Source organism: Lampris incognitus, chromosome 8 (assembly GCF_029633865.1).
Source record: "Lampris incognitus isolate fLamInc1 chromosome 8, fLamInc1.hap2, whole genome shotgun sequence".
In the NCBI taxonomy this organism is placed as follows: Eukaryota; Metazoa; Chordata; class Actinopteri; order Lampriformes; family Lampridae; genus Lampris; species Lampris incognitus.
In genome coordinates, this window is record NC_079218.1 from 49,817,256 (window position 1) to 49,832,360 (window position 15,105).

The 15,105-nt window shown below is 44.8% G+C and overlaps 1 protein-coding gene and 1 pseudogene across 2 annotated transcripts in view; one reads left to right on the forward strand and one right to left on the reverse strand.

Annotated features, from left to right (window-relative positions):
• The window catches only part of dhrs11a (dehydrogenase/reductase 11a), a 42,783-nt gene that overhangs the window by 567 nt on the left and 27,111 nt on the right, over positions 1–15,105 (forward strand). The window lies entirely within an intron of this gene.
• Positions 4,095–4,268, reverse strand: LOC130117351 (U2 spliceosomal RNA; annotated as a pseudogene).

Below are 15,105 nucleotides of genomic sequence, written 5' to 3' on the forward strand. Positions count from 1 at the left end.
CACCGAAACGAGCACCTTTTTTACAAAGTAAACCGAGGGCTACAAAAAATGCTGGTAAGCTAACGGCTAATGGCTAACGTTAGCTCCCTAACTTAATGGCCCCCGGCGGAACCCCCCCCCTCCTCCCCCTCTCCCCGAAACAATCGGTTCGAAAAACGTTATACGGGTTTAGAAACATCTCGTCTAATCGCAGATGTCGGTTTATTATCGCGACAACGTGCGCACCGAGTCTACGCAGAACGGCGGATTCGGCGACGGGTTTGAAGCGAGTCGACGGCAACACGCCCATTTATTGCGGGAGTCGGCCAGGTGCAAACGGGTTCGGTACCGCCGGGAGGGCGCACAGGTTTAGCTGGGATGGCGGACTGCTCAGAACGCCGCTGCTGCTGGCGGCACCGCAGCGGGCTAAGGAAGGGCTGAGACGCGAGCCTCGAGTTGCGGTAATACCGCCTCTCGTTGCACGCCGCTCCTTTCTTCTACTACCATTAGCACTACTATTAGTACTACTATTAGTACTACTATCAGTACTACTATCAGTACTACTATTAGTACTTCTGTCAGTACTAGTATTAGCACTACTATCAGTACTTCTATCAGTACTACCATTAGCACTACTATTAGTACTACTATTAGTACTACTATTAGTACCACTATCAGTACTACTATTAGTACTACCATTAGCACTACTATTAGTACTACTATTAGTACCACTATCAGTACTACTATTAGTACTACTATTAGTACTACTATTAGCACTGCTATCAGTACTACTATTAGTACCGCTATCAGTACTACTATTAGTACTACTATTAGCACTACTATCAGTACTACTATTAGTACTACTATCAGTACTACTATCAGTACTACTATTAGCACTACTATTAGTACTACTATTAGCACTACTATTAGTACTACTATTAGTACTACTATCAGTACTACTATTAGCACTACTATTAGTACTACTATCAGTACTACTATTAGCACTACTATCAGTACTACTATCAGTACTACTATTAGCGCTACTATCAGTACTACTATTAGTACTACTATTAGCACTACCAGGCACCGGTTTACTACAGGCGCTGATGCAATACGGCCAGCTGAAGGGAGAGTTTCTGTTTGGGGTTGAGCTCCCCCCCCAGCTATCGAGGGTGGGGTGGGGGATTCGAGTCCTAAACGGAACAGGGTCAGGAGTCCCAAAACCAGGTTTGGTTCCCGTTGAAGTGGGTTCGAATCCCGGTGGTGACGGGATTATGAACCCCAGATGAGAGAGACATTTACCTACTGAAAACATCTGCTTGGCCAGATGTTTTTGTTTTGGCTGTCTATTCCCCTCCCACCCACCCACCCACCCACCCTTTTATCATTCATTTCCTTTCATCGGTGCACCTTTCACGTTTATGAAAAGCACGCGGCATTACTATAATGTAGGAAACGCGCCATGTAAATAAAATTTGATTGATTGGGAGCAGAATTGACGCGCCGCAGAAGTTGCCTATCCTTGCCAGATTCAGTCCTGCTGTTAACGGCCATTATGTAAACGCAAATAGCGCAATTTCGACATCCATGATAAGGGATACCGTGCCTGTTTCCCAACAATACTATCAAAGCTGTTCTTGTCCATTGTGTTCTGACAACTCTTAATAGCTGGTTTAGGTCGGAATATGTTATGATAGAGAGAAATGAAAATACCTTCATATCCTTATCTGAATTCTTCCTTCATAGGTGACTCAGCTCACATCTGGAGGATGTTAAAATAACTAAGAACTGAGCTTTTCCCTTTCACCAATAATTAACAGGTCCTGCCTAGTCTCCTTATACCGTGGGGAATATGAATGCCCCATTTTGTAAGTCTTTTCTCTGCCTGCCCTCACCGCTAGTGAAGGGTATAAATACTATATACGTATGTGGTGGTGGTGGGGGATAAGATAAGACACTTAATACATCTGGCAAAATTATTAATAGCAGAATAGCAAAGCTGAGCCAAGGATAATACTATCAAATACATTTATTTTTTTTCTCCCTGTTAAAGGTTTTTTTTAAGGAGTTGTTCCTTGTCTGATGAGGGGGTCTAAGGACAGGATGTTGTGTTGCTGTAAAGCCCACTGAGGCAAATTTCTAATTTGTGATATTGAGCTATACAAATAAAATTGACTTAAGTATTTTGTGTGTATGGGGGTAGACAAAATAAAGGAGGCACCTAACAATGTATTGATATGAAGTACCCTATAAGGAGCAGGGCCACCCTCTGCCTTCAGAACAGCTTCAGTCCTTTTTGGAATGCTGTCATACAAGTCCAGTGTGCAGCAGGGTACTGGAGCATTCTTTTCAAAGGAAAGCATCTAGTTCTAGGAGGGACAAAGGTAGAAATCTAGGATAGGGAGTGTTGTACATTAGCACCTATTCTATTTTTATCTGTTGGAGAATGTAATGTCATTGTGAAGACCACGGGGACTGAATTGTGATTAAGAGCGAAATAAAATTTGATTAGACTTGAATTGTGCTTTGCACTCCAGATCTCCCCAATCAATGATGTTTAGATCTGGTGATTGGGTCATTCGTGGAAAGCATCTGTCTCACTTGGGAGCAATATCGTCTTGGAATATCAGAACATCATGATGGAACATTTGTTAAAGGTCAGGCTTTTTGTGTAGTTGGTACCGTTTAATGGCAATACTGATTATAGTAATGCACATCTGCATTCTTGTAAGCGAATTGCCTCCTGAATTCTCACCTTATCAAAAACTGGGACTTACAAGTACCTTGGTTATGTAAGAAAGGTCAGTTGGATTTCAGTTGGCTGACTTTTTGGCTGTAGTTATACTGTGGAGATGAATAGACAGTGACGCTGTAACATCACTTGCTAGCTACTGCTAAAATCAATCACAGCTCATCCTAACATGATGTGATGCGAGTGAGTACTTTTAGTTAATCTGTGACATTTCATTTGGTTGAGAAACCTCTTTGACTATTTGAGCGAAGTTTCGCTCACTTGTTCTGACGGAAATGACGAGGGAAAAACAAAGGTAACACTCTGCAAGATGACTGCTTCCTATTTTTGTGAATCTGCTAAACTATCACATCTTGTCTGGACACTTTGATGAGCTAAATCACAGGCATTGGCTCACTCATGTGATGTTAGGAACCAGTGCTAGCTGCAGTAGCTACAAACAACATGATAGCTTGTAGCGCTAGCCACCCAGCTAATAGATACATAAACTACAACTCTTGTAAATTATGCCAATTTACCATTCACTAACATGCTGCAATCCTTGAATTGGAGGCCGATCAGAATATGTTAGGGTTTTTGGCACTTCAGTGAAATATGTAAAACCTGTTTATTTCAATGAATTCTTACTGAAATTCAGCAAGGTAGCTGAATTGCCCTTAGGAAATATTATTGCATCAGTGATTTAAAGCAGTGGTTCTCAGACTTTTTCTGTCATGCCTCCCTTTGGAGGAAGAAAAATTTTCATGCCTCTCTCCCCAACAAAATGGTGACAAAATGGGCCAAGTTTAACTTTATTTAAATAACATCAAGATCATGAACATTCCTTCCATTTTTTTGTGGGTGTTTTCCCCCCCTTTTTCTCCCCAATTGTACCCGTCCAGTTACCCCACTCTTCTGAGCCACCCCGGTTGCGGCTCCGGCCCCTCTGCCAATCCGGGGAGGGCTGCAGACTACCACATGCCTCCTCTGATACATGTGGAGTCACCAGCCACTTCTTTTCACCTGACAGCGAGGCGTTTCGCCAGGAGGACGTAGTGCGTGGGATGATCACGCTATTCCCCCCAGTTCCCCCTCCCCACTGAGCAGGCGCCCCGACTGACCAGGGGTGGCACTAGTGCAGCGACCAGGACACATACCCGTATCCGGCTTCCCACCCACAGACACGGCCAATTGTGTCTCTAGGGATGCCCTACCAAGCTGGAGGTAAGATGAGGATTCAAACTGGCGATCCCCGTGTTGGTAGGCAACACTACCCAGACACTCCTCCTTTCACTTTTCTTTCAGTAATTGCTATTGTGCAAATAACAAATGCAAGTTCCTCTTTAACTTTATCAGACATATATTTGGTCTTTGCTAGAACAATAACAATAAAGTGCAATGTGTATAAAAAAAGAACAAATGCAGTTATTTGAGAAAAACAATGAGCAAGTCAATTGTGAGAGCTCAAGTCTTATCACCATTAGTGGCTGCAATGAGCCAGTTTTGCATCGCACATCTTTTACTACACTTGATCTTAGCCAAAAGGCCGAGAAGCGATTTTCAAAGCTGGGTTGCAGGCTTGATACTGCCACTCTCAAGTCATGCTCGGTGTTGAGCTTAGCTCTGTACATTGTTTTAAGTGAGGCAACAGCAGAAAAGCCTGTCTCACAGAGATGGGATGTGGCGAAGGGAAGCAGAATGCCCACAGCCCTCTGTCCTATGAGTGGATACTCCCTCTCCACACCAAGCCAGAATTCACTCAGTGTCTGAGCTGTAAAGCTCAGCCTCAGGGTGGAGTCAGATGTCATCTCGATGAACTGGTTCTCTTCAGCAGAGCCGGAATCAGCAGGTGCTGCTGCATTGAATGGATCTGTCACCCAGTCATACTGAGCACTGTTGTTTGGGAAGTATTTTTGAAAGAATCCTCTCAGGGAAGAGATGTGCTCCTTAAGACATTAAATCACTGTGGTGGCTCCAGAATCACTGGTTTCAACAAATTCACTCAGATTCTCAAAGGAAATCAGTATTTCCTTGATCAAATCACCTGCCCCACATCTCAAGCTTTTGAGTGAATGCACTGATCTTGTCTGACACGTGAGGAAGGTGCTTGTCTCTGCCTTGAAGCTGAAGATTTAATTCATTCAGCTTTCCATATAGTATATCGCTGGGATAGGCCAGTTTCATCAGACATTGTTCGTCACTAAACTTGCTTGCAACTTCATGCATACGCTCCTCCTCCAGAAACACCCGAATTTCCTCTCTGAGCTCGAAGACTCTTGACGACACTTTACCTCACGAGAGCCACCTAGCCTCGCTGTGAAACAACACAGCTGAATGTTCAGCTCCCATCTCCTCACAAAGTGCAGAGAACAGCCACGGTCTCAGGGGTCTTGTTTTGATGAAAATGACCATGCTAACAACATTGGCCAAAACCTCGTTTAGGTCAGGGCTAATCTGTCTTGAAGCTAGTGCTTCTCTGTGTATGACACAGTGTGTCCATTACGCGTTTGGCGAGACCCTCTTGATTAGTGCCTGCAATCTCTTTGTTTTCCCTGCCATGGTCTGTTCACCATCCGTGCAAACACCCGCCCAGTTCTCCCATTTCAGCCCATGTTGTGTCAGGTAACAGTCAAGAAGCCTACCTCACACAATGACTGATGGGACAAAGCGAACATAAGCAATAAACAAGCAGTCTTTATTGCTGTCAGTAGCCTCGTTCACTTGTAAGGAGAAACGTTTGTCTTTCAGTTTTTCAGTGAGTTGCTCTTCATGGTCATTTGAAATGTTGCATATACGTCTTGCAACTGTATCATTGGACAGAGGGACAGCCTTCAATTTTGCGGCACTTGTCTCATCAAACATAGTTGACACCATATCTAAAGCCGCGGGAAGTAGGAGCTCCTCTGCTGTTGTGTGTGTGGTTTCTTGCACTGGGCAATTCTGTATGTGACTTTGTATGATGCCATTAGTGCTTTGTTGTTCACCGATGCAGCTTTTACAAAGCAATGTTCCTGCTGGCGGTATGCACCAAGTTTTCTCTGAAAGAACTCGAGTGGCTTATTGATGTGACTGGGGTGTAATGTCTCTAAGTGTCCTCTTAATTTGTTTGGTCTCATACTACCAGCTGCCAGAGTTTTCAGACATAAAATACACACTGGTCTCTCCTCATCTCCCACCACATTCACTGTGAACCCAAGAGCAAGACAGGCTTCGTCGTATTTTCTTGACTTGGTTTTCGGTTGATTACCGTCAGCTAAGCACTTTGTCTCGTTTGTCTCGGAAGCGTCGCTGTCTTTCTTTTCTCCCTGTCAAATATCTATCTCCATTCTGTGAACCCACAGACTCTCTGTCTCATGAAAGCACGTTTTGTTGATTGTTCTGCCATGAAAAAGATTCCATCAAGACAGTAGTTCCACACTATATCCCCCCCCCCGTCACGCGTTCCCCCATCATGCGGCGGGGGGGGGGGCACAACACACTTTGAGATATGCTGATTTAAGGGGTTTATCATATTTTAAACAGCTAGACCAGATCTTAAACCATCTGTCCCCAGTGCTCCCTGGATATATGACCCCCTGGATTTTTATGCAGAAAGATACGATGGGATTTCTAACTGATCACCCCCAAGATATTTTTTAACGCCAAGTATAAATGGAGCCTTTGAATTGTGCCCTCTCCGACTTGTGAACCGGACACTTGGCAGGGAATGAAGGCCACGGTGGATGTTACTCATGTTAGAATTTGTATTGTGCCCCCCAATTAGCCTCGGGTAATGCATCGGAAAATGGATTCTCCATGCCGTAAAAGCCATTTAGATGTTGCCTTAGGCTATGTTGCAGGGCAGTTAGTCGAGATACTGTAAATAAAAATTTGGCTGTGCAACAAAAAGGGAAAAAACAAAACAAACAAACCCATGAAGCATCTGAATACTGAAATTATGCTACCAATGCCGACGAGTCGAATGAGTAGCCAAATATTGGGACATTTGGGGTCAGCCTTAATTCCAATCCAACACAACAGCAGCTGATTTCACTGATTTTACCACACCTTCAATGTGACGGGGAAGGACTAATCGGTGAAATCAGATGGTGTAATTGTTGGATTGGGATGAGAACTTGCATACCCATGGCCTTCTGTGTTAGGTGTTTGAACACCACCAGTCTGTTGTGCTGAACCCCATGTGTGCTGGCTCTGCAATATGGGGTATGTCAGTTGTTGATCATGTGTTTCACCCCATAGGAAAGGGAGAACATAGGTTTTCTCCCTCATAGATGCCATTTGAGGCAGTCTTTTTTGTTGAATTCATAACCACCCCAATCTGTTTCATCACCCATGGGAAGTACCGACATGTTTTCAGCTCAAAACTTGGGGGGGAAAAAAAGGGTTTAATTGCAAGAAATAATTTCAACATTTTAACCACTCACAACATTGACGCAGGCTTGCGAAACTTGATTTAACAATGTTATTTACTAAAAATCAAGTTTTCATGGCCATTTGAACCTGGCCAGTCATTTCTTTGATGAAAATAAACAAAACGAAACGAACAATAGAATACTGACTAATTCATGATATAGTATTCATACTTTTTTTCCCCCATAAAACATTAGAAAATGTATTAGGTGCAAAGAAGTGTCGCGACTCATTCAAGTGTTATCATTCGATCATTTCAGATCCGATTTAGAATCCAAAATCAGAAAACCAATGACCTGTTATTTCATTGTTCGTTTGCAATTCCAGAATAAGAAAACCAGTAATGGGGTGTTTTTTATAGAACATGAGACTACTAGTACTTTAAAAAGTAAATAAATAAAAAGTTAAATAGAATGAGAAAAGTGAATATTTATTATCTTGGATGTTGTCATTTAACTTTTTGTTTTTTATTTAAAAAACTTTTTTTTTGTGACCAGTAAGTTGTTGACTTATCTTTGTGCCTGCCTGGACAGACGTGAGTAGCTGCCCCAAGTCATCCAGGCCTTGTTCAGTTTGCCAGCCCAAATCCATTTTTGGGCATATCCAGATCGTATCCAGATTGATATTAGAGAGTCTGGACAGTGAAGGCGTCTGGGTAGCTTAGTGGTCTATTCCTTTGCCTACTAGCACAGGGATTGCCGGTTCGAATCCCGGCGTTAACTCCGGCTTGGTCAGGCGTCCCTACAGACACAATTGGCCGTGTCTGTGGGTGGGAAGCCGGATGTGGGTATGTGTCCTGGTCGCTGCACTAGCGCCTCCTCTGGTCAGTCGGGGCGCCTGTTCAGGGGGGAGGGGGAACTGGGGGGGGTAGCGTGATCCTCCCACGCGCTAGGTCCCCCTGGTGAAACTCCTCACTGTCAGGTGAAAAGAAGTGGCAGGCGACTCCACCTGTATCAGAGGAGACGTGGTAGACTGCAGCCCTCCCCGGATCGGCAGAGGGGGTGGAGCAGCGACCGGGACGGCTCGGAAGAGCGGGGTAATTTAATTGGCCGGATACAATTGGGGGAGAAAAGGGGGCAGGGGAAAGACTGGACAGCAAAAAAACCCCACATGAAATGCGATATTTGCAAATTGGAAGCCACATTTGGAGGTGGTTTGAAATGCGATTCCAATCGGATTTCTTCAGATGCGTCTCAGTCTGGACCAGGGGCGGATCTACAGGGTGGCAACAGGGGTGGCAGCTGCCACCTCTGGGACACAGTCTTGCCACCCCTGTTGCCACCCCATTTATAAATCAGATAATATGTTTTTAAAGTATATTTGATGTACATGCATGGTGAAGGTCAATGAGACCCGCACCAAACTCATCTCAAACAGAAGTCGCCGATTTAGAATCCCCCCCCCCCTCACAGGGGCGGATCTACAGGGTGGCAACAGGGGTGGCAGCTGCCACCTCTGGGACACAGTCTTGCCACCCCAGGAAAAAATCTCTAGATCCACCACTGGTCTGGACCCTCTGGCTGACCAAATCAGATTTCACACCGGCATTGGCATCACCCAATGACGATGTCAAGTCAAGAGTGACGGAAGTGGAGCTCGCCATGACCGCAGCACGGCACATCGCAACATATATACCGACCTCCTCCGTCGTTGGGTTTGTCTGCTGCGGCGGAGGAGTTCTGTACCGCGACTTGACAGCGCGATCGTTTGCAGGGCGAGATTGATGGATCCCCATTTCTCACGCCGTGTTGCAAACCGTGTCACCAGTGTACGTAGTTACTCACACCCACGTTATTACCACGGCAACCCATGCGGATAGGGCGGTGATGTCTGAACACTCAAATGCGATCTGATCCCTTGCAAATAACAGTGCAGACAGTCTGCCGATGTGAGAGACAAATCTGATTCGCCTGCAGTCTGAACAAGGTCTCAGTCATGCTGCTCTGTCTGGCGTCTGCTTAATTTGAGGGAGTTATCAGCTGTGAAAGTGGGCCTTTAAGTGTGAAGCTGTGGTCAAGCCAAGTTGCTGTGTGAATTCCCTTGCGAAAGTAGTGTAATTATGGGAAGGGTGGTTTCCGAGCGAGGCCAAGTGTCCTGAAAGATAAATATACACATTTCCGTCCACGTTCTTTTATGAACAGCGCTGACATCAGTTTGCATTGTTCTTTTTCCTCAGGTTGTAAATTTAATTTTGCCAACAGGTTATCAGATAACTCCTAGAGATTGCTTTTCCCAGTGTCTCCTCTAACAGTATTAAAGCGGAGTCGTCCCACTGTATCTGTTTGTGGGAATTGCAAAGTAGACTAACCTCTTGGCTCTGCAGGCAATCTGATGTGTTTGTTTCATCTGTTTTTGGGCTTTGATAAATATGTTTGCATTGTTTCGCTGACACTTCCAATGCGCTACACTTAATCGTGTCTTCTTAAACTGTGATCAAATCTTAGGAGAAAACAAAGCCAATCCATTCACATGATTGGCTTATCATCATCTCTGTCAATCATTTGACTAGATCAGAGAGCATTATATATTGTGTTTGGATGATGGATTAAAAAAAAAAAGCAGCATGGTGGCGCAGTGGTTAGCGGATTCAACTCACAGCAAGAAGGTCTCGGGTTCGAGGCCCAGGGTAGTACAACCCCGGGCCTCCTCTGCGTGGAGTTTGCATGTTCTCCCCGTGTCTGCGTGGGTTTCCTCCGGGTGCTCCTGTTTCCTCCCACAGTCCAAAGACATGTAGGTCAGGTGAATTGGCCACACTAAATTGTCCCTAGGTGTGTGTGTTGGCCTGTGATGGAATGGCGGCCCGTCCAGCGTGTCTCCCCGCCTGCTGCCCAATGACTGCTGGGGTAGGCTCCAGCATCCCCACGACCCTGAGGAGGTTAAGCGGTTTAGATAATGCGTGGATGGATGATGGAGTAAAGGGTGTTCAAATTGTGGAAACTACTTATATAGCACAGTTTTCTAAATGGTACGATATCACAATGCTATGAGAATAATTGTACTATCTGTGAATAATAAAATTTGTTAGTGATGTAACATGACCAAGTACACTTAACGTGGGTTGCACTTGGTCATCTTTCTTCTGTCAACTCAGTTTTAAGTGGGACATCCACAAATGTGTTAGTAGCTCAGTGTTGTGGTTGCTAACTCCTAATCTCCTCTTCTATCACTGCATGAAAATTTGAAATATTTTACTTAAAATCTTTGAGGAAGCTCACTTCAAATTAACTCCCGACCGAAAAAGCACATACACATTTCTCTGAACTCTGACCTTTCGCCAAACAAGTTCCTCAAGAGGTGAGCAATAATAAAACGAATCAAGACCAGTTGATTTGTTTTATTATTGCTCATTTTAAAATGAGATTTCTCAAAGGTGGGGATGCACATTTTTGGCAACCTCCCTACTCTCTCCCCTGATACTCAGGCTGCACTCAAGATATGCGTAGAGGATGTGAGCCAGCTTTTCCCAGAGACAGAAGACCAAGAAAGCGCTGGGTCCAGATGGTGTCTCCCCCTCCTGCCTTAAAGCTTGTGCTGACCAACTGACTCCAATGTTGTTCACGCAAATCTTCAACAGATCCCTGAAGCTGTGTGAAGTCCCCTCCTGCTTCAAACACCCCACCATCATCCCGGTCCCCAAGAAACCCTCCATCACAGGACTGAGTGACTTATAGGCCTGTCGCTCTGATGTCTGTGGTCATGAAGCCCTTGAAACCACTGGTGTTGGCCCACCTGAAGAACATCACTGGACACCTGCTGGACCCCCTGCAATTTGCCTGCCGGGCAAACAGGTCAGTGGATGATGCAGTCAACATGACACTGCACTACATCCTGCAACACCTTGACTGCCCAGCGACATATGCAAGGATCCTGTTTGTGGACTTCAGCTCAGGGTTCCAACACCATCATTCCAGAAATCCTCTCCTCCAAAGCCTCCCAGCTCACTGTATCCCTCGCCATCTGTCAGTGGATCACCAGCTCCCTGACAGGCAGGAAACAGCAGGTGAACCTGGAGGAAGTGACTTCTGATATACAGACAAGTCAGCACCGGTGCTCCCCGGGGATATGTCCTCTCCCCACTGATCTTCTGCCTCTACTCCAGCGACTGCACCACCAGGGACCAAGGAGCTGTTGAGCCAGTTCGACACCGCAGTCATTGAATCTGTCCTGTGCACGTCCATCACAGTCTGGTTCGGAGCAGCAACAAACAGGATAGGGACAGACTGCAGTGAACAGTAAGGACAGCAGAAAGAAATCATTGGGGCTCCCCTGCCCACCCTGCAGGAGTTGTACACCTCTAGAGCCCGGGAATGGGCAGACAGAGTCAGCACTGACCCCCACACCCAGGAACAGTCTGTTTAAATTCCTACCTCCTGACAAGCGCTACAGAGCAATGTGCACCAAAACCACCAAATGTGTATCGGTGATACAATAATAAGTTAAGAAGCGGATTCCAGGAATTTGGTGAAAGGTCAAAGTTCAGAGAAATGTATCTGCCTGTGTAAGTTTTGGTCTGGTAGGGTATCTTGAAGTGGGATTTCTCCAAGTTGGTGCAGTAAACTGTTAAAAAGAAATTGTACGAGTGATATAATAAGACATTAGGAGGCGGTTGCCATGACAACTGTGAACTAACCTATTGAGGAATTTGTTTGGTGAAAGGTCAAATTCCAGAGAAGTGTGTCTGTGGTTGCGTCATTTTTGGTCTTGGAGGGGATTTTGAAGTAGGATATCTCAATGTTTGTATAGTAAAATGATATCAGATTTGTACCAGTGATAGAATAAGACATTAGGAAGTGGATCGCATGACAATGGTGCGCTAATCTAAACAGACACTGGCCAAAAGAATGGCACAACACAGGAGAGCTAACACATCAGGCCAGGACTCCACAGTCTACACCCATCTACAGGCCGGTGGCCACTCTTTCGGGGATGAGGATGTGCTCATCCTTGATGGGGAGGAATGCTGGTTTGAACGGGGAGTCAAAAGGCTGCGACACACCAGACCATCGGTGAGCATCCGTTGCTCTAGTTTTTGCGGCGTGTCCTGCACCGTTGGCACAAGTCGGACCCCTGTCAGCAGCTTTTCGGCTGATTGAGCATGTTGACTCGGCGGCGGAGCCCATCTGTGGGAGCGATCACTCTGATTGGTTGTTCAGCTTAGCGAGTCAGTGCACGAGAAGGGAAACGGAGGTTACGAAAGCAAGCAAACGACGGAAGTCGAGGCTGTACACAGAAGGCTCTTCTCATTTTTCGTCTTCGTTTCACCTGGACATTTCAAGAACTTTCCTCTCACGCAGGCACTGAACGTACATGCTAGTTGGCCGTTGGCTGTAGTCTTTGCGGTGTGTTCAAATGCTACTTTTTGGTCCAGATGCAGGCGATGTGAGGCGACGCAACAGTCAGCCTTCGTCACCGCTAGTTCTCTGTTGTCAGTTTGATGCGTCTGGGCCCAAAGAGGCCCTCTATGTTAAGAGGGAACGACCATCCCTGAACCAAGGGGACAGCCTAAGAGTACATCGGTCGCCATCTTACAATCAGCTATTCCCCAAGCCTCTCTGAATAGTACACATGGCCTTTGAAACTCTAGTTGGTGGTCACACCCATATTTGCACATGAAACTGGTCCTTGGTATTGGTTGTTATGCCACTGTATTGTATGTAAGGGGGGGTGGGGACACCTGCAGTCAGTTTAGACTGAAGAGGTCACTTAGATGAGTGGTGAAACGTATCTGTCGGTAAACGTTGTGTCCAGATGAACCGATTCGACCTTCTTTGGCTCTAGTGAGGAATTTGTGAGGTCAAAGTTCAGAAAAATGTCTCCCTGTTAAAGGGATTTTTTTTTTTTTAGGGAGTTGTTCCTTATCTGACGCGAGGGTCTAAGTCAGGATGTTGCGTAGCTGTAAAGCCCACCGGGGCAAATTTGTAATTTGTGATATTGGGCTACACAGATAAAATTGACTCGACTTAAAATGTATACACTACCGTTCAAAAGTTTGGGATCACCCAAACAATTTTGTGTTTTCCATGAAAAGTCACACTTATTCACCACCATATGTTGTGAAATGAATAGAAAATAGAGTCAAGACATTGACAAGGTTAGAAATAAGGATTTGTATTTGAAATAAGATTTTTTTTACATCAAACTTTGCTTTCGTCAAAGAATCCTCCATTTGCAGCAATTACAGCATTGCAGACCTTTGGCATTCTAGCTGTTAATTTGTTGAGGTAATCTGGAGAAATTGCACCCCACGCTTCCAGAAGCAGCTCCCACAAGTTGGATTGGTTGGATGGGCACTTCTTGCGTACCATACGGTCAAGCTGCTCCCACAACAGCTCAATGGGGTTCAGATCTGGTGACTGCGCTGGCCACTCCATTACCGATAGAATACCAGCTGCCTGCTTCTGCTCTAAATAGTTCTTGCACAATTTGGAGGTGTGTTTAGGGTCATTGTCCTGTTGTAGGATGAAATTGGCTCCAATCAAGCGCTGTCCACTGGGTATGGCATGGCGTTGCAAAATGGAGTGATAGCCTTCCTTATTCAGAATCCCTTTTACCCTGTACAAATCTCCCACCTTACCAGCACCAAAGCAACCCCAGACCATCACATTACCTCCACCATGCTTAACAGATGGCGTCAGGCATTCTTCCAGCATCTTTTCATTTGTTCTGCGTCTCACAAACGTTCTTCTTTGTGATCCAAACACCTCAAACTTGGATTCATCCGTCCACAACACTTTTTTCCAGTCTTCCTCTGTCCAATGTCTGTGTTCTTTTGCCCATCTTAATCTTTTTCTTTTATTGGTCAGTCTCAGATATGGCTTTTTCTTTGCCACTCTGCCCTGAAGCCCAGAATCCCGCAGCCGCCTCTTCACTGTAGATGTTGACACTGGTGTTTTGCGGGTACTATTTAATGAAGATGCCAGTTGGGGACCTGTGAGGTATAATATGTCTGTTTCTCAAACTAGAGACTCTAATGTACTTATCTTCTTGCTCAGTTGTGCAACGCGGCCTCCCACTTCTTTTTCTACTCTGGTTAGAGCCTGTTTGTGCTGTCCTCTGAAGGGAGTAGTACACACCGGTGTAGGAAATCTTCAATTTCTTAGCAATTTCTCGCATGGAATAGCCTTCATTTCTAAGAACAAGAATAGACTGTCGAGTTTCAGATGAAAGTTCTCTTTTTCTGGCCATTTTGAGCGTTTAATTGACCCCACAAATGTGATGCTCCAGAAACTCAATCTGCTCAAAGGAAGGTCAGTTTTGTAGCTTCTGTAACGAGCTAAACTGTTTTCAGATGTGTGAACATGATTGCACAAGGGTTTTCTAATCATCAATTAGCCTTCTGAGCCAATGAGCAAACACATTGTACCATTAGAACACTGGAGTGATAGTTGCTTGAAATGGGCCTCTATACACCTATGTAGATATTGCACCAAAAACCAGACATTTGCAGCTAGAATAGTCATTTACCACATTAGCAATGTATAGAGTGTATTTCTTTAAAGTTAAGACTAGTTTAAAGTTATCTTCATTGAAAAGTACAGTGCTTTTCCTTCAAAAATATGGACATTTCAATGTGATCCCAAACTTTTGAACGGTAGTGTATGTGTGGTTTTTTTTAGGGTATTGGAGGTTAATTTGAAGTGAGGTCAAATTTTAATGCAATGATGGAAGAGGTGATCAGGAGTTAGCAACCAGAACAACTATTAACCAAGTTACTAAAAAAGATGTTGGGGATCTCCCACTTAAAACTGAGTTGACAGAAGAAAGATGACCGAGTGCAGCCTACGTTAAACATACTTGGTCATGTCACATTTCTTCCAAATGTACCATTTACAGATATAATAATTCTTATAGTGTTATGAAATCATACCATTTAGAAAACTGCTATGCAAGCAGTTTCCACAGCTTGAACACCCTTTTATCCATCATCCAGCCAGAATCTGTTAATGCTCTCTAATCTAATATAATCTAATCAAATGATTGACAGA